Here is a 15,126-nt window from a genome sequence, read left to right on the forward strand (position 1 = left end):
GGGCAGAGCTTAGATAAAATGTGAACAGTGTTTCTTTTATGCAGTTTGAGGATACTTAATACACAGAAGCTTAGAATTGGAATATCTGTTTAGTGGGTATTGTACTAAACTTTTCATGGAATTCTCATTTTGTGAATAATTAGTATAATTCCCAATTCTTGTTTCTTTATTTTGAACTTTTGGGCTGATATCCACTTATCAGTGAGAGCATACCATGTGTGTTCTTTTGTGATTGTGTTTCCTCACTCAGGATGACACTTTCTAGCTCCCTCCATTTGCCTAAGAATTTTAAGAATTCATTGTTTCTAATAGTTGAATGGTATTCCATTCTGTAGATATGCCACATTTTCTGTATCCATTCCTCTGTTGAAGGACATCTAGGGTCTTTCTGGCTTCTGACTATTATAAATAATGCTGTTACTAACATAGTGGAGCATATGTCCTTATTACATGTTGGAGCATCTTCTGGGTATATGCCCAGGAGTGGTATAGAGCTGCCAAACTGATTTCCAGAGTGGTTTTACCAGCTTGCACTCCCACCAGCAATAGAGGAGTGTTCCTCTTTATCCACATCCTCTCCAGTATCTGCTGTCCCCTGAATTTTTGATCTTAGCCATTCTGACTGGTGTGAGGTAGAATCTCAAGGTGGTTTTTATTTGCATTTCCCTGATAACTAGGGATATTGAACATTTCTTTCGGTCCTTCAGAACCAGTTGAGTTTTTTCAGTTGAGAATTCTCCATTTAGCACTTTACCCAATTTTTTTATAGGGTTATTTGACTCTCTGGAGTCTAACTTCTTGAGTTCTTTGTATACATTGGATATTAGTCCTCTATCAGATGTAGGGTTGGTAAAGATCTTTTTCCAAATTGCCGGTTGCCTCTTGACAGTGTCCTTTGCCTTACAGAAGCTTTACCGATATATCAGGTCCAATTTGTCGATTCATGTTCTTAGAGCATAAGCCATTGAAGTTCTATTCAGGAAAATTTCCCCTGTGCCCATGTGTTCAAGGCTCTTCCCCATTTTCTCCTCTATAAGCTTCACTGTGTCTGGTTTTATGTGTAGGTCCTTGATCCACTTGGACTTGAGCTTTGGACAAGGAGATAAGAATGGGTCAATTAGCATTTTTCCAGTTGATTCAGCACTATTTGCTAAAAATGCTCTCTTTTTTCCACTGGATGTTTTTAGCTCCTTTGTCAAATATCAAGTGACCTATGTGTGTGGGTTCATTTCTGGGTCTTCAATTCTATTCCATTGATCTTCCTCCTTGTCTCTGTACCAATACCATACAGTTTTTTTCCTCACTATTGCTCTGTAGTAGAAGAGCTTGAGGTCATGGATGGTTATTCCCCCAGGAGATTTTTTTTTTTTAATTCCAAATGAATTTTCAGATTGCTCTTTCTAGCTCAATGAAGAAATGATTTGGAATTTTGATGGGGATTGCATTGAATCTGTAGATTGGATTCAACTAGATGATTATTTTTACTATATTAATACTGCCAATCCATGAGCATAGGAGATCATTCCATCTTCTGAGATCTTTAATTTCTTTCTTCAGTGGATTGAAGTTCTTTCATACAGATCTTTCACTTGCTTGGTTAGAGTCACACCAAGGTATGAAATATTATTTGTGACTATTGTGAAGGGTGTCATTTACCCAATTTCTTTCTCAGCTTGTTTATCTTTTGAGTAGAGAAAGACTACTGATTTGCATTAATTTTATATACAGCCACTTTGCTGAAGGTCTTTATCAGCCTTAGAAGTTCTCTGGTGGATTTTTTGCTGTCACTTAAGCATATCACCTGCAAATAGTGATATTTTGACTTCTTTATTTCCAATTTGTATACCTTTGACCTGCTTTTGTTGTCTAATTGCTCTGGCTAGGACTTCAAGTACTATATTGAATAAATAGAAAGAGAATGGGAAGCCTTGTCTGGTCCCTGATTCTAGTGGGATTGCTTCAAGTTTCTCTCCATTGACTTTGATATTGGCTACTATTGCTTTTACTATTTTTAGGGCCTTGAATTCCTGATCTCCCCAATGCTTTTATCGTGAGGGATTGCTGAATTTTGTCAAAAGCTTTTTCAGCATCTAATGAAATGACAATATGTTTTTTTTTTCTTTGAGTTTGTTCATGGAGTGGATTACATTGATGGATTTCTGTACATTGAACCATGGTGAGCGATCATTTTGATGCATTCTTGGATTAGGTCGGCCAGAGTTTTGTTGAGTATTTTTTGCATCAATGTTAATTAAGGAAATTGGTCTGAAGTTCTCTTTTTTTGTTTCGCCTTTGTTTGTTTTATGTGTAAGTGTTATTGTGGCTTCATAGAATAAATTGGGTAGTGTTTACTGTGTTTCTCTTTTGTGGAATAGTTTGAAGATTGTCTGAAGATTATCAGTATTAGCTCTTCTTTAAAGATCTGATACATTTCCCCACTAAACCCATCTGGTCCTGGGATTTTTTTGGTGGGGGGGGGGCGGAGGGGAGGGGGGAGATTCTTATTGCTTCTATTTCCTCAGGACTTATGGGACTATTTAGATGGTTTATCTGATCCTATTTTAACGTTGGCACCTAGCATGTGTCTAGAAAATTTTCCATTTCATCCAGATTTTCCAATATTGTTGAGTATAACTCTTGTAGTAGGATCTGATGATTTTTTGAATTTCCACAGTTTCTGTTGTCTCCTTTTTCATTTTTGATTTTATTAATTTGTATAGTTTCTCTGTGCCCGCTGGTTAGACTGGCTAAGGGTTTTTCTATCTTGTTGGTTTTCTCAAAGAACCAGAACCTGATTTTCTTAATTCTTGTATAGTTCTTTTTGTTTCTATTTGGTTGGTTTTGCCCCTGAGTTTGGTGATTTCCTGCCATCTACTCCTCTTGGGTGCATTTGCTTCTTTTTTGTTCTAGAGCTTTCAGGTGTGTTGTCAAGTTACTAGTGTAAGCTCTCTCCATTTTCTTTTTGGAGTCACTTAGAGCTGAGTTTTTCTCTTAGCACTGCTTTCATTGTGTTCCATATGTTTTGTTATGATGTGTCCTCATTTTCATGGAATTCTAAAAAGTCTTTAATTTCTTTATTTCTTCCTTGGCCAAGCTATCATTGAGTAAAGAATTATTCAATGTCCATGTGTATGTGTGTTTTCCATTGTTTTTGTTTTAACTTAATACCAGCCTTAGGTGATCTGATAGTGTGTATGGAATTAATTCAATATTCTTCTGTCTTTTGAGGTCTGTTTTGTGACTAATTATATGGTCAATTTTGGAGAAGGTACCATGAGGTACTGAGAGGAAGGTATATTCTTTCACTTTAGGATGGAATGTTCTATAAATATCTGCTAGATCCATTTGGTCCATAACTTCAGTTAGTTTTACTATATTTCTGTTTACTTTCTTTTTGCATGATTTATCTGGTTTTGAGAGTGGGGTGTAGAAGTTTTCAACTATTATCGTGTGGGGTGCAATGTGTGCTTTGAGCTTTAATAAAGTTTCTTTTATGAATGTGGGTGTGCTTGCATTTGGCACATATATGTACAGAATTGAGTTCATCTTGGTAGATTTTTCCTTTGACCAGTATGAAGTGTACTTTCTTATCTTTTTTGACTTTTGTTTGAAAGTCGATTTTATCCAATATAAAAATGGCCACCCCTGCTTGTTTTTTGGGAACATTTGCTTGGAAAATTGTTTTCCAACTTTTGATGTTGAGGTAGAGATTGTCCTTGTCACTGAGGTGGGTTTCTTGTATCCAGCAAAGTGTTGGGTCCTGTTTACACACCCAGTCTGTTAGTCTATGTTTTTTGGGGGAAGAAATTGAGTCCATTGATGTTAAGAGATATTAAGAAAAAGTGATTGTTGCTTCCTGTTATTTTAGTTGTTTAAGGTGGAATTCTGTTTGCATGGCTATCTCCTTTTGGGTTTGTTGGGTTTACTTCATTGCTTTTTCTCAGTTGTCATTTTCCAACTTGTGTTGGTGTTTGCCATGTAGAGCTGGGTTTGTGGAAAGATATTGTGTAAATTTGCTATTGCCATGGAATATCTTGTTTCTTCCTTCTATGGTAATTGTGAGTTTTGTTGGGTATAGTAGCCTGGGCTGACATTTATGTTCTCCTAGCGTCCATAGGACATCTCTCTGGTATCTTTGAGCTTTCATAGTTTCTGGTGAGACATCTGGTGTAATTCTGATAGGTTTACCTATATATGTTACTTGACCTTTTCCCTTTACTGCTTTTAATATTCTTTCTTTGTTTAGTGCATTTGGTGTTTTGATTATTATGTGACAGGAGGAATTTCTGTTCTGGTCCAGTCTGTTTGGAGTTCTGTAGGTCTCTTTTATGTTCATGGGCATCTCTTTCTTTAGGCTAGGGAACTTTTCTTCTATAATTTTGTTGAAGATGTTTACTGGCCCTTTAAGTTGTATATCCTTGCTCTCTTCTATACCTATAATCTCTGGGTTTGGTCTTCTCATTGTGTTCTGGATTTCCTGCATGCTTTACATTACAAGCATTTTGCATTTTGCATTTTCTTTAACTATTGAGTCAATGTTTTCTATGGTATCTTCAGCACTTGAGATTCTTACTTCTATCTCTTGTATACTGTTGTTGATGCTTGTGTCTTTGACTCCTGAATTCTTTCCAAGGTTTTCTAGCTCCAGAGTTTTCTTACTTTGTGATTTTTTTAATTGTTTATACTTCCATTTTTAGATCCTGGATGGTTTTGTTCAGTTCCTTTACTTGTTTGTGTTTTCCTGAAAAATTTTAAGGGATTTTTACATTTCCTTTTTAAGGGCTTCTACTTGTTGACCAATGTTCTCCCATATTTCTTTAAGTGATTTTTGTCTTTCTTCTTAAAAGGCTTCTACCTGTTGACACAAGTTCTCTTATATTTTGTAAGGGAGTTATTTATGACCTTCTTGAAGTCCTCTATCAACATCATGAGATGTGATTTTAAATCCAGCTCTTGCTTTTCTGGTGTGTTGGGGTATCCAGGATTTGCTGTTGTGGGAGAACTGGGTTCTGATGATACCATGTTTCCTTGGTTTAGGTTGGTAATGATTTTGCATTTGCCTTTTGCTATCTAGGTATCTCTGGTGTTAGCTGGTCTTGCTGTCTCTGGAGGTGTCTTATCTGTCCTTCAAGCATTTGTATCTGTACTTCTGGAATTGCAGTTCTCTCTGTGCACACATGTATGTAGGAACCCCTTGGAGACCAGCTCTCCTGTGGGTTCTCCACACTCCAAATGGTCTGAGTATCGCTGGTTCTTAAATGCCCTGTGTGCAGCTGGTTCTCTAGGAAGGATCAGGAGATGGTGTCTTCACTGTGGCAGACCTGGGAGAGTCTGTTCCAGTTAAAGGGCAGGCAGCAGCAGAAGGAATGGAAGGGGAGTGGTATTCAGGAGGGCAGTGGTTTTGGTGGTTGCTGTGTAATGAGTCCTGCTGGATCCCTGGCAGCAGCTCTGGGCCTCCAGAGGTGGGAGGGGGTTCTTACCAAATGCCCTGAGTACAGCTTATTCTCTAGGAAGTATCAGGAGATGGTGTCTTCACTGTGGCAGACTTGGCAAAAATCTGCTCCAGCAGAAAGGGCAGGTGGCTGCGGAAGGGGCAGAAGGAATGCCTGAATTTCTTTTCTATTAAATATTCCTATTATGTTTTGACTTTTAATTTTGTTAGTGCTCCATATTTCCTGGATATTTTGTTCCTTAAGTTTTTAGATTTAACAATTTTTAAATCATCTATTCTGCTTTCTCTTTATTTCTTATTTTCTGTTGGCTTCCTCTTTTCATTCCTAAATTTTCCGATTATCCCTTTCCAGTGGACCCACTAATCCCAAGTCCATCCCCATGGAGCTTCAGATTCAGCTCCCAATAACTAGAAACATATTATAGTCAGAACTCCCTATGGCCACTCCTCATAAGATCATGGAAGAAACATTTACCTTTGCCAGGAAAAACATGGACATGAAATGCTGCTGAGAAAGAGAAAGTGCAGCATAATACAGGCAAGCAACAAAGACAAGACCAGATATAATTTCTCAGACTTTCAATCTTCCTAAATACTGAAGAATGCACAACAACGTACACAAAGATTATAACTGGTTCTTAAATAATGGTACTGATAATTCTTGACATTGATATAACAGGGGTCCATGCATTTGTAAGACTATAAATATGTAGAATTATAATCTCTGTATCACAGATTATTGTCTTTACAGTGGTATAATCAAATTGTTTATCTTGTAGAAATTAATACTTTTTTCCCAGATATTCTTTCTATCCTGCTTACCTTCTGAGCACAGGCTGAATATTTCCTGAAGAGATAGAATAACCTGCTGCCTTTTGCCCCTTGATGCATTAGAAGCATCAAGTTTTATGAGTTTCTGGTGAATAGAGAAAATGAAGGAGCATCTCATAGAGTTTACAGAATGGAGGGCATACCACAAATGAGAAGGGTCAGATAGTTGTAACAAATTATGTAAGTATTTGTATTTCTAAAGATGATATGAGTAAGGGGGTGGGAATTAGGTGGATTGAACAGTTTATTCAACAGGCATTTGATTACCCTACACAGGACACTTAACAAGGTGAATCTATAAGATTGTCTTGTGAACTAACTCCTCAAACAACAAGCCTTAACCCTTCACTGGACCAGATGAACTAGAACCTAGCAGTAACTCTAGTGATTTGGTTCACATATCAGCTTGTAAGATTAGGGACACAAATTCTAATTTCCTTGCTGGAAAAGAATCAGTGGAAGAAGAGACATAGAAAAGAGCTCATATTTGGAGCAGAGACTATTGTGGAAGGTGAGGGGTATGTGAAAGATTAAAACTGAGGTTTTGTTCAGGAAATTTTCCCCTGTGGCCATGTACTTGAGGCTCTTCCCCACTGTCTTTTCTATTAGTTTCAGTGTATCTGGTTTTATGTGAAGGTCCTCGATCCACTTGGACTTGAAGTATGTACAAGGAGATAAGAATGGATTGATTTGCATTCTTCTCTATCCTAACTGCCAGTTGAACCAGAACTATTTATTGAAAAGGCTGTTTTTTTCCCACTGGATGGTTTTAGTTCCACCAGTAGCTTATGCTCTACGATCAAGAATTGACAAATGGGACCCCATAAAATTGCAATGATTCTGTAAGACAAAGGATACTGTCAATAGAAAATGGCAACCAACAGATTGGGAAAAGAACTTTACAAATCCTACATCTGATAGAGCGCTAATATCCAATATATAAAAAGAACTCAATAAGCTAGGCTCCAGAGAACCACATAACTCTATTAAAAATGGGGAACAGAGCTAAACAAAGGATTCTTACCTGAGGAATACTGAATGTCTGAGAAGAACTTAAGAAATGTTCAACATCCTTAATCATCAAGGAAATGCAAATCAAATCAATCCTGAGATTCTACCTCACACATGTCAGAATGGCTAAGATCAAAAACTTAGGTGACTGCAGATGCTGGCAAGGATGTGAAGAAAGAGCAGCATTCCTACATTGCTGGTGGGATTGTGAACTGGTACAAACACTCTAGAAATCAGTCTGGCATTTCCTTAGAAAATTGAACATTGAACTTCCTGAAGACCCTGCTATAGCACTCCTGGGCGTATACCCAGAAGATCCTCCAACATGTAATAAGGACAAAGCTCAACTATGTTACTAACATCCTTATTTATAATAGCCAGAAGCTGGAATAAATCCAAATGTCTGTCAACAGAGGAATGGATACAGATAATGTGGTACATTTACACAATGGGATACCACTAAGCTATTAAAAACAATGACTTTATGAAATAACAAGGCAAATGGATGGATCTAGAAAATATCATCCTGAGTGAGGTAACCAAGTACAAAAGTACACACATGGTATATATTCACTAATAAGTGGATATTAGGCAAAAAAGTGTGGAGTACCCATGATATAACTCAGAGACCACATGAAGCTCAAGAGGAAGAAAGACCAAAGAGTAGATGATTCAGTCCTACTTAGAAGGGGGAAAAATAATCAGGGGAAGTAGAGGGTAGGAGGGCTTGGGAGGAAGGGTGTAAAAGGGAAAGAATCAGGTTTTGGAGGAAGTGGGGGAGAGGTACAGAATGTTAGGAAATTGAACAGAGGTAAATAGCAATGGGAGATGGGAAACTGAGAGTAGCAACCAGAAAGTCCTAGATGTCAGGAAAGCAAGCGCCTCCCAGGACCCCACAGGGATGACATTAGATGAAAGCCCAGACCCCCCCACCCCCGATTGACAGATGGAGCTACCCACACATCTACAAACTTTTAACCAAGAATTGCTCCTGTCTAAAGTAAATACAGGCTCAGAGTGAAGCAGAGACTGAAGGAAAGGCCATTCAGAGACTGCCCCACATGGGCATCCATCCCACAGGCAGACACCAAACCCAGACACTGCCAAGAAGTGCTTCCTGACAGGAGCCATATACAGCCGTTTCTTGAGAGACTCTGCCAGATCCTGACCAATACAGATGTGGATTCTTGCAGGCAACTATTGGACTGAGCACAGGGACCCCAGTGGACGAGTTAGGGACTGGGACTGATGGAGCTGAAGGGTCCATATTAGACATCAATGGGAGGGGAGGCCCTTGGTCCTCTGAAGGCTTGATGCTGCACTGTAGAGGAATGCTAGGGTGGTGAAGTGGCAGTGGGTAGGTGGGTGGGTGGGGCAGCTCCCTCACTGAAGCAGGGTAAGGGGGCATGGGAGAGTGGGTTTGCAGAGGAGAAACCAGGAAAGGGGATAACATTTGAAATGTAAATAAATATAGATATGTGTATATATACACACACATACTGTATCTTGTTAAAAGTCAACCTCTCTTCCACATTCTCTGAGATCTGCTTTGTACTTCAAATTATCTTATTTTAAATCCCATTAAGTTTACTTCCTGTTGCCCACATACTCCTGGCTGTAATGCTTACCACTGAATGCGACTAACAAGTAGTCCCATCATATCTGAAAAATGAATCTTTGTCTTTATTTCCAATGCTACTAGAATTTCAAGTAGTGCTCAAAATTCATGCCTATTTTCCCCTTCTACTAGTGTTGGAATATTGTCTGACTTCTGATTGCATATGTATTGTGCATGCTGTCACACACTAAGTGTGCAGACATATAAAAATAGAAAATACTAGAGGCATTAAGCATGAAGAAACCAAGCAGTTACATTTATCTCTTTTTATTAGCTTTCATAGTATTGGTAGTCATAATGCCCTCTCCTAGAGGAAGAAAAGAATCAATTGTAAACTGTGAGGACAACAACAAAAAACACTGGCCTGACAAGTTGTCCTATTTAAGCAATGGTGAGAAAAATAAAACACCAGTAGCCAACCACATTTTAAGAAAAGTCATAGACTTACTCAATGAAATGTAGTCTCTAGTATGCACTATTAATTTGGCTAAGAATCTGGGATTATCCAGGGTGTAAGTTATAAGAGAGAACATAGTATTATTCTGCTGCAAAATAATTACTAAGTGGGTATGACCTCCTCATATATTATTTCACTATTACACTAATATTTTGAATAGCACAAGAGAAAAAGATTAGATATTCATCATTAAATGTACAATTTCAGATTCATTACAAGATTAAGGAAGTTTTATATTTCTTATATAGGTAAAGTAGAATCTGAAAACAGTGAAATCACGACTCATCACAAATGGGCCTATAGTTGGAAAACACATAGAAATGATGGCTGTGATATTCATTACCCACCAACTGGGATCATGTGAAAGTACAATATAGCCTTGTAAAATTGAAGAGAGAGTATAAAGTGCTAGAAAGGTGAAAACCAGGATCAGAATGGTCTGTGTGGCTCTGTTTTCTGCAGAGGTTCTGGGGGAAGTATGAGTGCGGAGAATGTGTTGAACTCTCTTCTTGTGTCCATAAATTATGACAATCATGGTGGTGCTGGAACATACAATGAGCAAAGAAAACAGGACTTCAGGAAACACACAAAATGCTGTATACATTAAATCTACAACTTCATCACGGCCTATAGAGTGGCAGAATTCAGTATCTTTTTCTTGTGTTTTATTTTTGCTATTTCTATGGGTTGATGTACATACAGGGAAAAGTATGTTTACTAACATGAACAGGATCCAGCAGAGAGAAATGAACAGGCCCATAAACTTTGCTTTTTTCCACTTTAAACTCCTTCCAGCAGGAGTTTCTGGTGCTGATGGTTATTGCCTGAAAGACACTCAAGAGACAGGTCATGCTGATTGACATACTCCTAGAAACTCTTTGAACATACAAAATCAGTTTACATCCAACATCATCAAATAACTCATTCCATCCAAAAACTGAAAATAACTCTGGAAGTCCTTTGGAGAGAATAAACAAGGTGTTTGATGTGAATACATGTATAAGTATTATATCTATGATCTTTAATGTGCATTCTTTGTTACAAAGGATTAAATAGTAAAGGAGAACAGAGAAATTTCCCAGAATACCAAGTGCACTCTGAAGTGAGAGTACACGTCCTATTGCCATGTTCCTAAAATCCATTATGTCATTCAGCAATTTTTCCTTCAAATTATGGCAATAATCACATCTCTGCGCCAAGTCATGCATTGAAATTTTCTAAGTTATGATCTCTGTGTGTACAAGAATCACTGGAATTTATATTTTCAAGGTCATTGTGTACCATGCAGCAAGTATCTGTTCCAAATGAAATACTTTATCATCATTAATAATTTTCAGTGAAAAATTTGAGATTGATAAATTGCCATATTAATAGACAGAAGTTCCACTACACTTCATAAAAATGTAAACATTAAGAATAATGGTGCTCCACCTTTTGAGAAGGAATAGTTAGTGTGTTCAAGTGGAATGAATTCTCACTTTGAAAATCAACATTGAACTGCTTACGACTCATACTAGAAGGAAACAGACTTTAGTAACTATTTTCAACATGAAAGAAATCCATACACTCCAAATGTTTCACTGAAGCCATAACATTCTAATTATACTATGGAATACATGTGTACTCTTTGAGAAGATGATTATTATAGGGGTAGAAGACTGTAACCATACATTCACATTAAAAATTAGAACATGGTACACTGAGGAAGAGCTATCATTAAATTTCACAAAACCTTACATGTAATGATACATCCATGCTAGCTCATTTGGCATCAGACTGTGGAAGACTATCTATCCTACGTGGTAAACTCTTAACAAATAATAGCAAAACTATCCTAAGTGGTAAACTCTTAACAAATAATAATACAGTAAAAATTGCAATTCAAAGGTACAGGTCATTGTATTAAAAACAAACACAGATTTTTTTCTAATAGAAACACACAGTATAGTTATATTTACCACACCAAATTAAATCCAGAAATCTCAATGAAGAGTACATATTTAAGATACCTTTCAAATTTAATAAAAAAGGCTTTTCATTTATTGAAAACTACAATGAGGAGTAAAAATGATTCAACAGTAACTTGGGGCAGTTTGGTGACATAAGAAATGGGAACATTAGCTGGCTGATTATACACACAGCCACATAATTTTGTGCTCAATGATGCTATGCCAGCTACATTTTGAAATGGTCAATTGACAGACAGTTTATTTCCATTGTATCCGAAACTGCATGAATCATATAAAATACAGTTTTTAATACAGTCTAATCAACCAAAATACCTGTCTCACTTGAATTTGAGAGGTTAAGATTGAACAAATGTTTTTATATCGAAATAATTTCATAATTTCAGAATGTAACCAGGGTTGGCCAATCTCAAATGAAGATTAGAATAATATTACGTTCATGATATTGATTCAAAACTAGTAATCAGCTATGAAAGAAGAAAACTAGTATGTGAATAACACTGTGGCAAAGATCATTATTGAGATGAACAGGAAGCTTAGTTGCTAAACTGATTGCATCACAGTTGGAAAGTGTATATTCAATCTTTAGAACTCACATAAAATAAAGAAGTAGTGTGCTGACATATAATCTTAAAACTTATTTTTAATTTAGTTTTTGATCATAACATAATTATACCATTTTCCCCTTCCCCTTTCTTATTCCAAAGCCTCTCACTCACTCCTCCTTGCTCACAGTTACATCATGACATCCTTTTTCAGTAAGTTCTCTCTCTCTCTCTCTCTCTCTCTCTCTCTCTCTCTCTCTCTCTCTCTCTCTCTCCTCTCTCTCTCTCTCTCTCTCTCTCTCTCTCTCTGTGTGTGTGTATGTGTTTGTGTGCATGTGTGTGTATATATATAAAACACATATATTTATATATAAATATATGGATATGGATATATTCGTATAATTTAGACATATACGTATGTGTATATATTCCTAATACATAAATAAAATCTGTATAATGCTATCTGTATTGTTATCAGCATCGATCAGTTTATATAGAAAACCACACTGAACTGAATGCAGATTTTGGAGCCCTGTTCTTACTAAGAGATCAACAATTCAGTGCTTGCACATGAGGCTCACAGAGCATTTCAAAAAGAAAAGAGTACATTTGTAAGAGCCATAGAAAATGATAATTTGCTTTGAGGCTTTATCTCCTTGGAGCATCAGAAGCTATACCCATAAATCTTTGCCAATATGACTCTAAACAAGAACAGAGTAGGAATGACAATGGACATGTTACTGTCATTCACATTTATTCAAAGCACTGGAGAGTCAGACACAGGAATTTACTTGTGATCACTGAACAGCCCATAGTGTAATAAGAGTAACAGGCAATTGGGAGATCATGACTCAAAAACAAAACATGAATTTTGTCTAAAGAAGGCCAACTGAGATTGTCTTCTGAATAAACTAGCAGTTAATGGAGATTGCATCTAGACTTATATGGAACCTACACATAAATACAAGCATACATACAAAAGATATTATTATATTAGCAATTTGAAATTAAAGGGTTCTATTTATGATTTCACAGGTTTAACTAAACTTTTTAGTAATGAAGTTTGGAAAGGTCATTTAACTATGTTACATAAACAGAATCTGAAAAAAATTCACTGTACAAATTTAAACAATATAAAAAACTATTTGCTGTGGACATAGGGCTATCATTAAATCTTTTCCTGCTATGACCAAAACTATAAGTACAAACCACAACTATGAAAATTTGGAAACATCTTATTGAAGGGACAATCCAGTATCACCACACAAGGAGCCAGGATGTGATAAGCATGATATCCATCCTAGATGAACATTGTACAAAACTGCCCATTACAACGTCATCTTCCCTTCAGTATGTGCGGCCAACTTCAAATAGGAAAATATCCTTGACATTTACAACATCACTGATTCATAGGGCCTTTCCCAGTCATACATGTTATGTCTCTGTATAACAGATTTTTAACTGTAGAAGCTATTTTGGATTTGAGATTTTTGTTACAGAATTACATGGTCACCAGTTTATTTTAATCCTTTTTAAAAACATGAAGCTTTTCTCCAAGCATCTCAATTATCATACTTTAAATTTTATTTATAATTTATAAAGTATGAAAATATGCTTCATATAATATATGAAATACATAATCTATGCCCGCTAAGCAACTTTGCCATCAGATACAATGTATCAGTTGGATGATTCACAAATCAAATCAGACATGATGTTATCACATATCATGGATTACCAACAGGTCAGGACAATCTTCTATTTAGCAAATTTATATATAACCAAAATGTTTCCTCTTCCTTAGCTGAAATCTGACTGTGGGTATTTTCACCCCAAAATACCTTCTCCAGACATGAACACTTAACAGACCTACCTTATTTTCTCTTCTTACTGAACTCATTACAAATTGCAAACCTTACTCTTCCTCAGCAGAAGCTACATCTAAGTATACAGCTCCTGGCTGGGCTGTCAGAAGTGTATGTGAGAGAGGGAGAGAAATCATGAGATAAAGGTTCATAATTTCATGACATTACCTCCCTCAAAATGATAATTTTCATCTCACCTGCACTGACAATGACAGCTTTTGCTTTGGGAGTCAATAAATTTTCTGTCACTTTTTCCTATGGATAATCACCAAAGCCCATTTCTTTTCTCTTGTGAGTGTCTCAAAAGGCAACATGTTTGGAAAGCATCCTAGAATTTCATTATCACTGAAGGTTGACAGGGAGGGAAGGTACAGAGAATACCAAGAATTGATTTGTAAGAATCTTACAAAGAAGCCTCCATGTCTCATTGGAGTTCAACCTTCTCTGTGTTCTACATAAAGTATTAATTTTCATAACCCATAATGTACCCCTTTATTTTTTTCTTTCTTGTTTTTTTATTCGATATATTTTTTATTTACATTTCAAATGATATCCCCTTTTCTGGCCCCCCACTCCAAGAAAGTCCTATAAGCCCACTTCCCTTGCCCTGTTCTCCCACCCATCATTCCCACTTCTCTGTTCTAGTTTTGCCCTATACTGCTTCACTGAGTCTTTCCAGAACCAGGGGCCACTCCTCCGATCTTCTTGTACCTCATTTGATGTGTGGATTATGTTTTGGGTATTCCAGTTTTCTAGGCTAATATCCACTTATTAGTGAGTGCATACCATGATTGATCTTTTGAGACTGGGTTACCTCACTTAGTATGATGCTCTCCAGCTCCATCCATTTGCCTATGAATTTTATGATTTCATTGTTTCTAATGGGTGAATAGTACTCCATTGTGTATATATACTGCATTTTTTTGCATCCATTCTTCTGTTGAGGAATACCTGAGTTCTTTCCAGCTTCTTGCGATTGTAAATAGGGCTGCTATGAACATAGTGGAGCATGTATCCTTATTACATGCTGGGAAATCCTCTGGGTATATGCCCAGGTGTGGTATAGCAGGATCTTCTGGAAGTGAGGTGCTCAGTTTTCTGGGGAACCGCCAGACTGATTTCCAGAGTTGTCATACCAATTTGCAAACCGACCAGACGTGGAGGAGTATTCCTCTTTCTCCACATCCTTGACAACACCTGCTGTCTCCTGAATTTTTAATCTTAGCCATTCTGACTGGTATATGGTGAAGTATCAGGGTTGTTTTGATTTGCATTTCCCTAATGACTAATGATGCTGAGCATTTTTTAAGATGCTTCTCTGCCATCCAAAGTTCTTCAGGTGAAAATTCTTTGTTTAACTCTGGACCCCATTTTTAATAG

At 36.9% G+C, this 15,126-nt stretch overlaps 1 pseudogene; it reads right to left on the reverse strand.

Annotated features, from left to right (window-relative positions):
* Window positions 1–9,589: 9,589 nt before the first annotated feature.
* On the reverse strand, window positions 9,590–10,582 carry LOC127673975 (vomeronasal type-1 receptor 4-like; annotated as a pseudogene).
* Between the last annotated feature and the right edge of the window lie 4,544 nt (window positions 10,583–15,126).

Source organism: Apodemus sylvaticus, chromosome 23 (assembly GCF_947179515.1).
Source record: "Apodemus sylvaticus chromosome 23, mApoSyl1.1, whole genome shotgun sequence".
NCBI lineage: Eukaryota > Metazoa > Chordata > Mammalia > Rodentia > Muridae > Apodemus > Apodemus sylvaticus.